This window comes from Musa acuminata, unplaced genomic scaffold, assembly GCF_036884655.1.
Source record: "Musa acuminata AAA Group cultivar baxijiao unplaced genomic scaffold, Cavendish_Baxijiao_AAA HiC_scaffold_210, whole genome shotgun sequence".
In the NCBI taxonomy this organism is placed as follows: Eukaryota; Viridiplantae; Streptophyta; class Magnoliopsida; order Zingiberales; family Musaceae; genus Musa; species Musa acuminata.
Window position 1 is genome coordinate 27,501 of NW_027020480.1, and position 7,500 is coordinate 35,000.

The following is a 7,500-nucleotide window of genomic DNA, read 5'->3' on the forward strand; positions in this document are numbered from 1 at the left end:
TGGCCATTTTTGGCTGCGCGAGCGAGCGGCGAGCGGCGGACAGCGAGCGAAGCGAGAGGCAGCACCGTCCCTGCTATACGAAAGCCCCATCCAGCCCTGTGCCACCCGGGGGGTTCCAGGGTGCTGAGATGGCTGACGTTTTGCTCCGCTCTCGACGGTCACCGCGCAATGCAAGAACAGGCCAAAAACTGGCCAAAACGGCCCAAAAACGGGCCAAAACTGGCCATTTTTGGCTGCACGAGCGAGCGGCGAGCGGCGGACAGCGAGCGAAGCGAGAGGCAGCACCGTCCCTGCTATACGAAAGCCCCATCCAGCCCTGTGCCACCCGGGGGGTTCCAGGGTGCTGAGATGGCTGACGTTTTGCTCCGCTCTCGACGGTCACCGCGCAATGCAAGAACAGGCCAAAAACTGGCCAAAACGGCCCAAAAACGGGCCAAAACTGGCCATTTTTGGCTGCACGAGCGAGCGGCGAGCGGCGGACAGCGAGCGAAGCGAGAGGCAGCACCGTCCCTGCTATACGAAAGCCCCATCCAGCCCTGTGCCACCCGGGGGGTTCCAGGGTGCTGAGATGGCTGACGTTTTGCTCCGCTCTCGACGGTCACCGCGCAATGCAAGAACAGGCCAAAAACTGGCCAAAACGGCCCAAAAACGGGCCAAAACTGGCCATTTTTGGCTGCACGAGCGAGCGGCGAGCGGCGGACAGCGAGCGAAGCGAGAGGCAGCACCGTCCCTGCTATACGAAAGCCCCATCCAGCCCTGTGCCACCCGGGGGGTTCCAGGGTGCTGAGATGGCTGACGTTTTGCTCCGCTCTCGACGGTCACCGCGCAATGCAAGAACAGGCCAAAAACTGGCCAAAACGGCCCAAAAACGGGCCAAAACTGGCCATTTTTGGCTGCACGAGCGAGCGGCGAGCGGCGGACAGCGAGCGAAGCGAGAGGCAGCACCGTCCCTGCTATACGAAAGCCCCATCCAGCCCTGTGCCACCCGGGGGGTTCCAGGGTGCTGAGATGGCTGACGTTTTGCTCCGCTCTCGACGGTCACCGCGCAATGCAAGAACAGGCCAAAAACTGGCCAAAACGGCCCAAAAACGGGCCAAAACTGGCCATTTTTGGCTGCGCGAGCGAGCGGCGAGCGGCGGACAGCGAGCGAAGCGAGAGGCAGCACCGTCCCTGCTATATACGAAAGCCCCATCCAGCCCTGTGCCACCCGGGGGGTTCCAGGGTGCTGAGATGGCTGACGTTTTGCTCCGCTCACGACGGTCACCGCACCACGCAAGAACGGACCATAAACAGGCCAAAACAGCCCAAAAACGGGCCAAAACTGGTCATTTTTGGCTGCGCGAGCGAGCGGCGAGCGGCGAACAGCGAGCGAAGCGTGAGGCAGCACCGTCCCTGCTATACGAAAGCCCCATCCAGCCCTGTGCCACCCGGGGGGTTCCAGGGTGCTGAGATGGCTGACGTTTTGCTCCGCTCACGACGGTCACCGCGCCATGCAAGAACGGACCAAAAACAGGCCAAAACAGCCCAAAAACGGGCCAAAACTGGCCATTTTTGGCTGAGCGAGCGAGCGGTGAGCGGCGAACAGCGAGCGAAGCGAGAGGCAGCACCGTCCCTGCTATACGAAAGCCCCATCCAGCCCTGTGCCACCCGGGGGGTTCCAGGGTGCTGAGATGGCTGACGTTTTGCTCCGCTCACGACGGTCGCCGTGCCACGCAAGAACGGACCAAAAACAGGCCAAAACAGCCCAAAAACGGGCCAAAACTGGCCATTTTAGGTTGCGCGAGCGAGCGGCGAGCGGCGAACAGCGAGCGAAGCGTGAGGCAGCACCGTCCCTGCTATACGAAAGCCCCATCCAGCCCTGTGCCACCCTGTCACGAACGGTCGTCGCGCACCCGCAACAACTCCGTTCAACGAACCGTTCGTCGCTCACACCCGCATGTACAGCTGCCCAACAGCATGTTTTCTCATGGTTTTGGGTCATTTTGCTTGTAAATATGTAAGTTCGAACAAGCTGCAGCGTTGCAAAGCGACCGCTCACCGAACCGAGCAAAACAGCCCCAAAACAGCCCAAAACGGCTTCGTTTTCGCGTGCCGCGGGAGGTGAGCGGAGTGCTGCCTCCGCTCACCAAAACGTCAGCCATCTCAGCACCCAGGAACCCCCCGGGTGGCACATGGCTGGATGGGGCTTCGGTTATATACCGGGCGTTGAACACTCTTTCGCAAGTTCGTACGTGACCTTTACGGGAACTTGGTGTTGCGTCCGGGACCAGGTGAGCGGCTGTTTGTGGGCTTGCAGCTGTTCGTTCATCCTTGAAAGCCTTGTTTTTCCCCCTCTCCCTCTTTTCTCTTGTGCACACAAGGTGTTCGACGAATTGCTTGTAAAGCTTTCCTTTTCGCGAGACTTCGGGACGTGTCCGTTGCTCGTTCTTTCGATCTAACTCTCTTTCTCTTTTACAGGTCCTTCGGGACCTGCGAGAGGTTACAAAGTGGGCTGATCCTTGCGGAGCAAGATCGCAAGGGCGAAGCGCGACTTAGGCAAGGCAAAGCTAAGTTCGCGTCTTTGCCGCACGGGTGACTCGCGACTTAGGCAACGCAAGCTAAGTTCGCGTCTTTGGCCGCAAGGGTGCCGCACGCCTTAGGCAATTCCAGCTAAGGTCGTGACATTGTGGTATCAGAGCGGGCAAGCTCTTCGATCGAACAGCGAACGAACTTCGCAACTTCGCCATGGCAAAGCATCGTGGCGAATCGAGCAAGACGGGGCAAGCTGGACCCTTGCCCCAAGCAGCCGCAGGTGGGCTGCATGTGCACACTCGCTCTCATGCTGTTGGAGCCGCTCACGAGGATCGCGGCAGCGAACAGGATGAGCGAGAAGTTGGTAACTCTCCGCGAGCGGAGGAAGCGCAATCTGGTGCGCTAACTGGGAAAAAGAGTCATAAGGAGAGACTCACGACGGCGGAAACCCGCCTGGATGTTCTGGAAGCGAGCATGGAGGAACTCTACCATGGCCAACAAAGACTTGTTGGGGTAGAGAGCTCGCAAGAGGAAGCGGAGTCCAGGATCGACAAGGTCGAGGCCCTAGTCGACCGACTGTCCGATGACACCAAGGACTCCGTGCTGCACTTACAAGACGTTGTGGCGGAACTCACGGCAAAGGTGGCTATGCTCACAAGAACGCTAAATGCGGGAGGAGGCAACACCCGCGTTGCACCGCCACAAAACTTGAGGGCACCTGAGCCCCATGGATACGGAGGGGCCAGAGATGCCAAGGAGCTCGAGAACTTTCTGTTCGACATGGAACAATACTTCCGAGCTACGAGGCCCGATTCTGAAGATACCAAAGTTTCTATAGCAACAATGTATCTGAATGGAGATGCGAAACTTTGGTGGCGAACTCGTTGGGAGGAGATCCAACAAGGTCGGTGTCGAGTCGACACATGGGAAGACTTGAAGCGGGAGTTGAGAACTCAGTTCCTACCGGAGAACACAGAGTTCGTCGCAAGAAGGAAGTTGAGACAACTCCGCCAAAGTACCACCATCCGAGACTATGTAAAGCAGTTTTCTGCACTGATGCTGGACATACAGGACATGTCCGAGAAGGACAAGTTGTTCAGTTTCCTTGATGGTTTGAAACCATGGGCTCAGCAAGAGCTGAATCGAAGGAATGTTACCGACGTGGTCGGGGCAATTGCAGCTGCAGAAAGGCTCACCGACTTCGTTTCCTCCGAAGACCCAGCGAGAAGGAAACAATCTTCAAGCAATCGCCCTCAAAAACATTCTCGAGGGAAGGAGCTCGGGGGCGAACAGAAGAAGAAGAGCTCCCACAAAGGGCCGAATCCAAAAGGCAAGGCCTCAAAACCTGGAGGATGCTTCTTGTGCGGAGGACCGCACATGGTAAGGGAGTGCCCACAGAAGCAGGCACTCAACGCTTTGACAGCTTCCATCCACCCTCCCCGATCGGACAAGGGCAAAACTGTTGCCCTTAGCTCAAGCAGTTCTGAATCCAGCAGCGACGATGAAGAGTCGCAAGGACCCCGAATGGGAGCAATGCGTTTGTTGAACGCTATGCGGGGTCAAGTGGGGGAGAACACGAAGACGAAGGCACAAAAAGCAGGAAGTAGTGAACTGATGTATGTGGACATCAAGCTGAATGGCCAAACGACCCGTGCAATGGTGGACACGGGCGCTACCCACAACTTCATAGCCGATCGTGAAGCACAGCGACTTGGGTTGACATTGGAGAAGAGCCCAAGCCGAATGAAAGCAGTGAACTCGGAGGCCAGGCGAATCTCCGGATTGGCAAAGGGAGTTCCCATCAGAATCGGGACTTGGAGCGGAACCACCAACATGATGGCCGTGCCACTAGACGACTTCCAAGTGATTCTTGGAATGGAGTTTATGCACGCGGCGAAGTTGGTGCCGATGCCATTCTTGAATTCCCTATGTATGATGGGAGGCGATGACCCCTGTGTGGTGCCCGTCTCTCGGAGAGGAACCAAGGAGCCCCAACATATTTCGGCATTACAATTGAAGAAAGGGGTGCGAAAGGGCGAACTAACATTCGTGGCTGCTATGAAGCTAGAGCCACTCAATGAAGAAGCCATTCAAGAACCTGCTGTGGTGGCCAACGTCCTGAAGGAGTTCAAAGACGTTATGCCACCTGAGTTGCCGAAGACTCTTCCGCCACGCAGAGGCGTGGATCACAGTATTGAGCTGGAGCCAGGAGTGAAGCCTCCAGCGAGACCACCCTATCGCATGCCCCCGCCAGAGTTGGCAGAACTCAGAAAGCAGTTAGGTGAACTGCTAAGCGGTGGTCTCATCCGCAGCTCAAAAGCACCTTTCGGAGCTCCAGTTCTCTTTCAGAAGAAACAAGATGGGAGTCTCCGATTATGCGTCGACTACCGAGCCCTCAACAAAGTAACAGTGAAGAACAAGTATCCCATCCCGCTCATCGCGGACTTGTTCGACCAATTGGGCAAGGCAAAGTATTTCTCAAAACTCGACCTTCGGTCGGGGTATTGGCAGGTGCGCATTGCTGAAGGCGACGAAGCAAAGACTACATGTGTGACCAGATATGGAGCGTTTGAGTTCTTGGTGATGCCTTTCGGCTTAACCAACGCTCCGGCAACATTCTGTACTCTCATGAACCAGCTATTCAAGGAGTATTTGGATAAGTTCGTGGTCGTCTACTTGGACGACATCGTCGTTTACAGCCAAACGCTCGAGGAGCACGTCAAGCACCTTCGGACGATTTTCAAGGTTCTCAGGGAGAACACTTTGTTCGTAAAAAGGGAGAAATGCTACTTTGCTCAAACTGAGATCCTGTTCTTGGGGCACCGAATCGGTGATGGCTCCATCCGGATGGACAAGTCGAAGGTGCAAGCAGTTGCGGAATGGCGAACTCCAAAGAAGGTGCCAGAGTTGAGATCCTTCCTTGGTTTCGTCAACTACTACCGACGCTTCATCGCGGGATATTCGAAGCGGGCAACTCCACTGACGGAGTTGCTGAAGAAGGAGCAGCCTTGGAAGTGGTCTGACAGATGTGAGATAGCATTCCAAGATCTAAAGGCTGCTGTTTTGGAAGAACCAGTGCTCAAATTGCCAAACTATGGAGAGCCCTTTGAAGTCCATACAGATGCTTCGGACTTTGCTATTGGTGGAGTACTCATGCAAGAAGGTCATCCGGTGGCCTACGAGAGCCGCAAACTCAACGAGACCGAGAGGCGGTATCCAGTGCATGAGAAGGAGATGACAGCGGTGATCCACTGCCTACGAGTTTGGCGACACTACCTCCTCGGGTCGCGATTTGTGCTGAGGACAGATAACATCGCCCTGAGTTATTTCCAAACTCAGAAGAAGCTCTCCCCAAAGCAAGCACGGTGGCAGGACTTCCTGGCTGAATTTGATATGGCAATGGAATATAAGCCCGGGAAGGCGAATGTCGTGGCCGATGCGCTGAGTCGGAAGGTGGAGTGCGTGAATGCTGCACAACTGGAGGGCAGAGGCCAAGCAAGTCAGTTACACTCAACCTTCCTTTCCCGAATCAGAGATGGACTGTATAGTGATCCCCAGGCAGTTATCCTGATGCAGCTCATCAAAGAAGGCAAGGCACGACGATTTTGGGTCCAGGAGGGACTTGTTTACACAAAAGGGAATAGGGTTTATGTTCCCCGAGTGGACAATCTAAGGCGTGAACTCTTGAAAGAGTGTCACGATTCCCTCTGGGCTGGACACCCCGGCATTCACAGAACGTTGGCTCTCGTGGAGAGAGCCTTCTACTGGCCAAAAATGGGGATTGATGTGGAGGAGTATGTTCGAACATGCCTTACTTGCCAACAAGACAAGGTGGAGCAGCGGAAGCCGGTGGGACTTTTGGAGCCGTTGCCCGTACCAGAAAGGCCTTGGGAGAGCATTTCCTTAGACTTCATATCAAGCTTGCCACCTGTAGGGGGACTTGGATCGATACTTGTAGTGGTCGATCGGTTTTCAAAGTATGCAACTTTCATTGCTGCTCCCCTACACTGCTCAGCTGAAGAGGCGGCCAGACTGATGATGAAGGGTGTAGTGAAGTATTGGGGAGTCCCACACAATATCATTAGTGATCGAGACGCTCGGTTTCTGGGACGGTTCTGGACCGAGCTATTCAAATTGTTGGGATCAAAGTTATACTTCTCTACAAGCCTCCACCCCCAGACGGATGGTCAGACTGAAAGAATAAATTCGCTCTTAGAGCAGTATCTCCGGCACTACGTGAGTGCCAATCAACGAGATTGGGTGAAGCTGTTGGACATCGCCCAATTCTCCTACAACTTGCAGCGGAGCTCTGCATCCAACAAGAGCCCCTTCGAAATTATCACAGGACAACAACCGTCGACTCCGCACACTATGGCTATTGGGTATACTGGGAGTAGTCCATCAGCCTACCATTTCGCAAAGGAGTGGCATCGAAATGCCGATATTGCGCGGGCTTACTTGGAGAAGGCGGCAAAACGGATGAAGAAGTGGGCAGATTTGGGAAGGCGACCACAGGAGTTCAAAGTTGGCGATTTGGTGTTGGTAAAGCTCCAACCAGCATCACTCCAATTCTTCAGGAAAAGAGTCCACAAAGGATTGGTGCGTAAGTATGAAGGGCCCTTCCCAATTATCAGCAGGGTAGGCAATGTTTCTTACAAGTTGCAGCTGCCGGCGTGGTTCAAAATTCACAACGTTCTTCACGCCAGCAACCTGAAGGCCTACCATTCAGATCCGCAAGACGCTTCTCGAAGTGTTCCAACTCGGCTACCTCCCATCACAGCCTCCTACGAGAAGCGAGTGGAAACCATTCTGGCGGATCGCAAGATAAAGCTACCCAACGGAGCGGAACAGACAGAGTACTTGGTGAAGTGGCGAAAGCTTCCCCGAACTGAAGCCAGTTGGGAGCCTGAAGACGCCCTGCGACATGAAGAAGAAGTCATCAACACCTACCAACAAGCGTCGACGAGGGCGTCGACAGTTTAAGTGGGG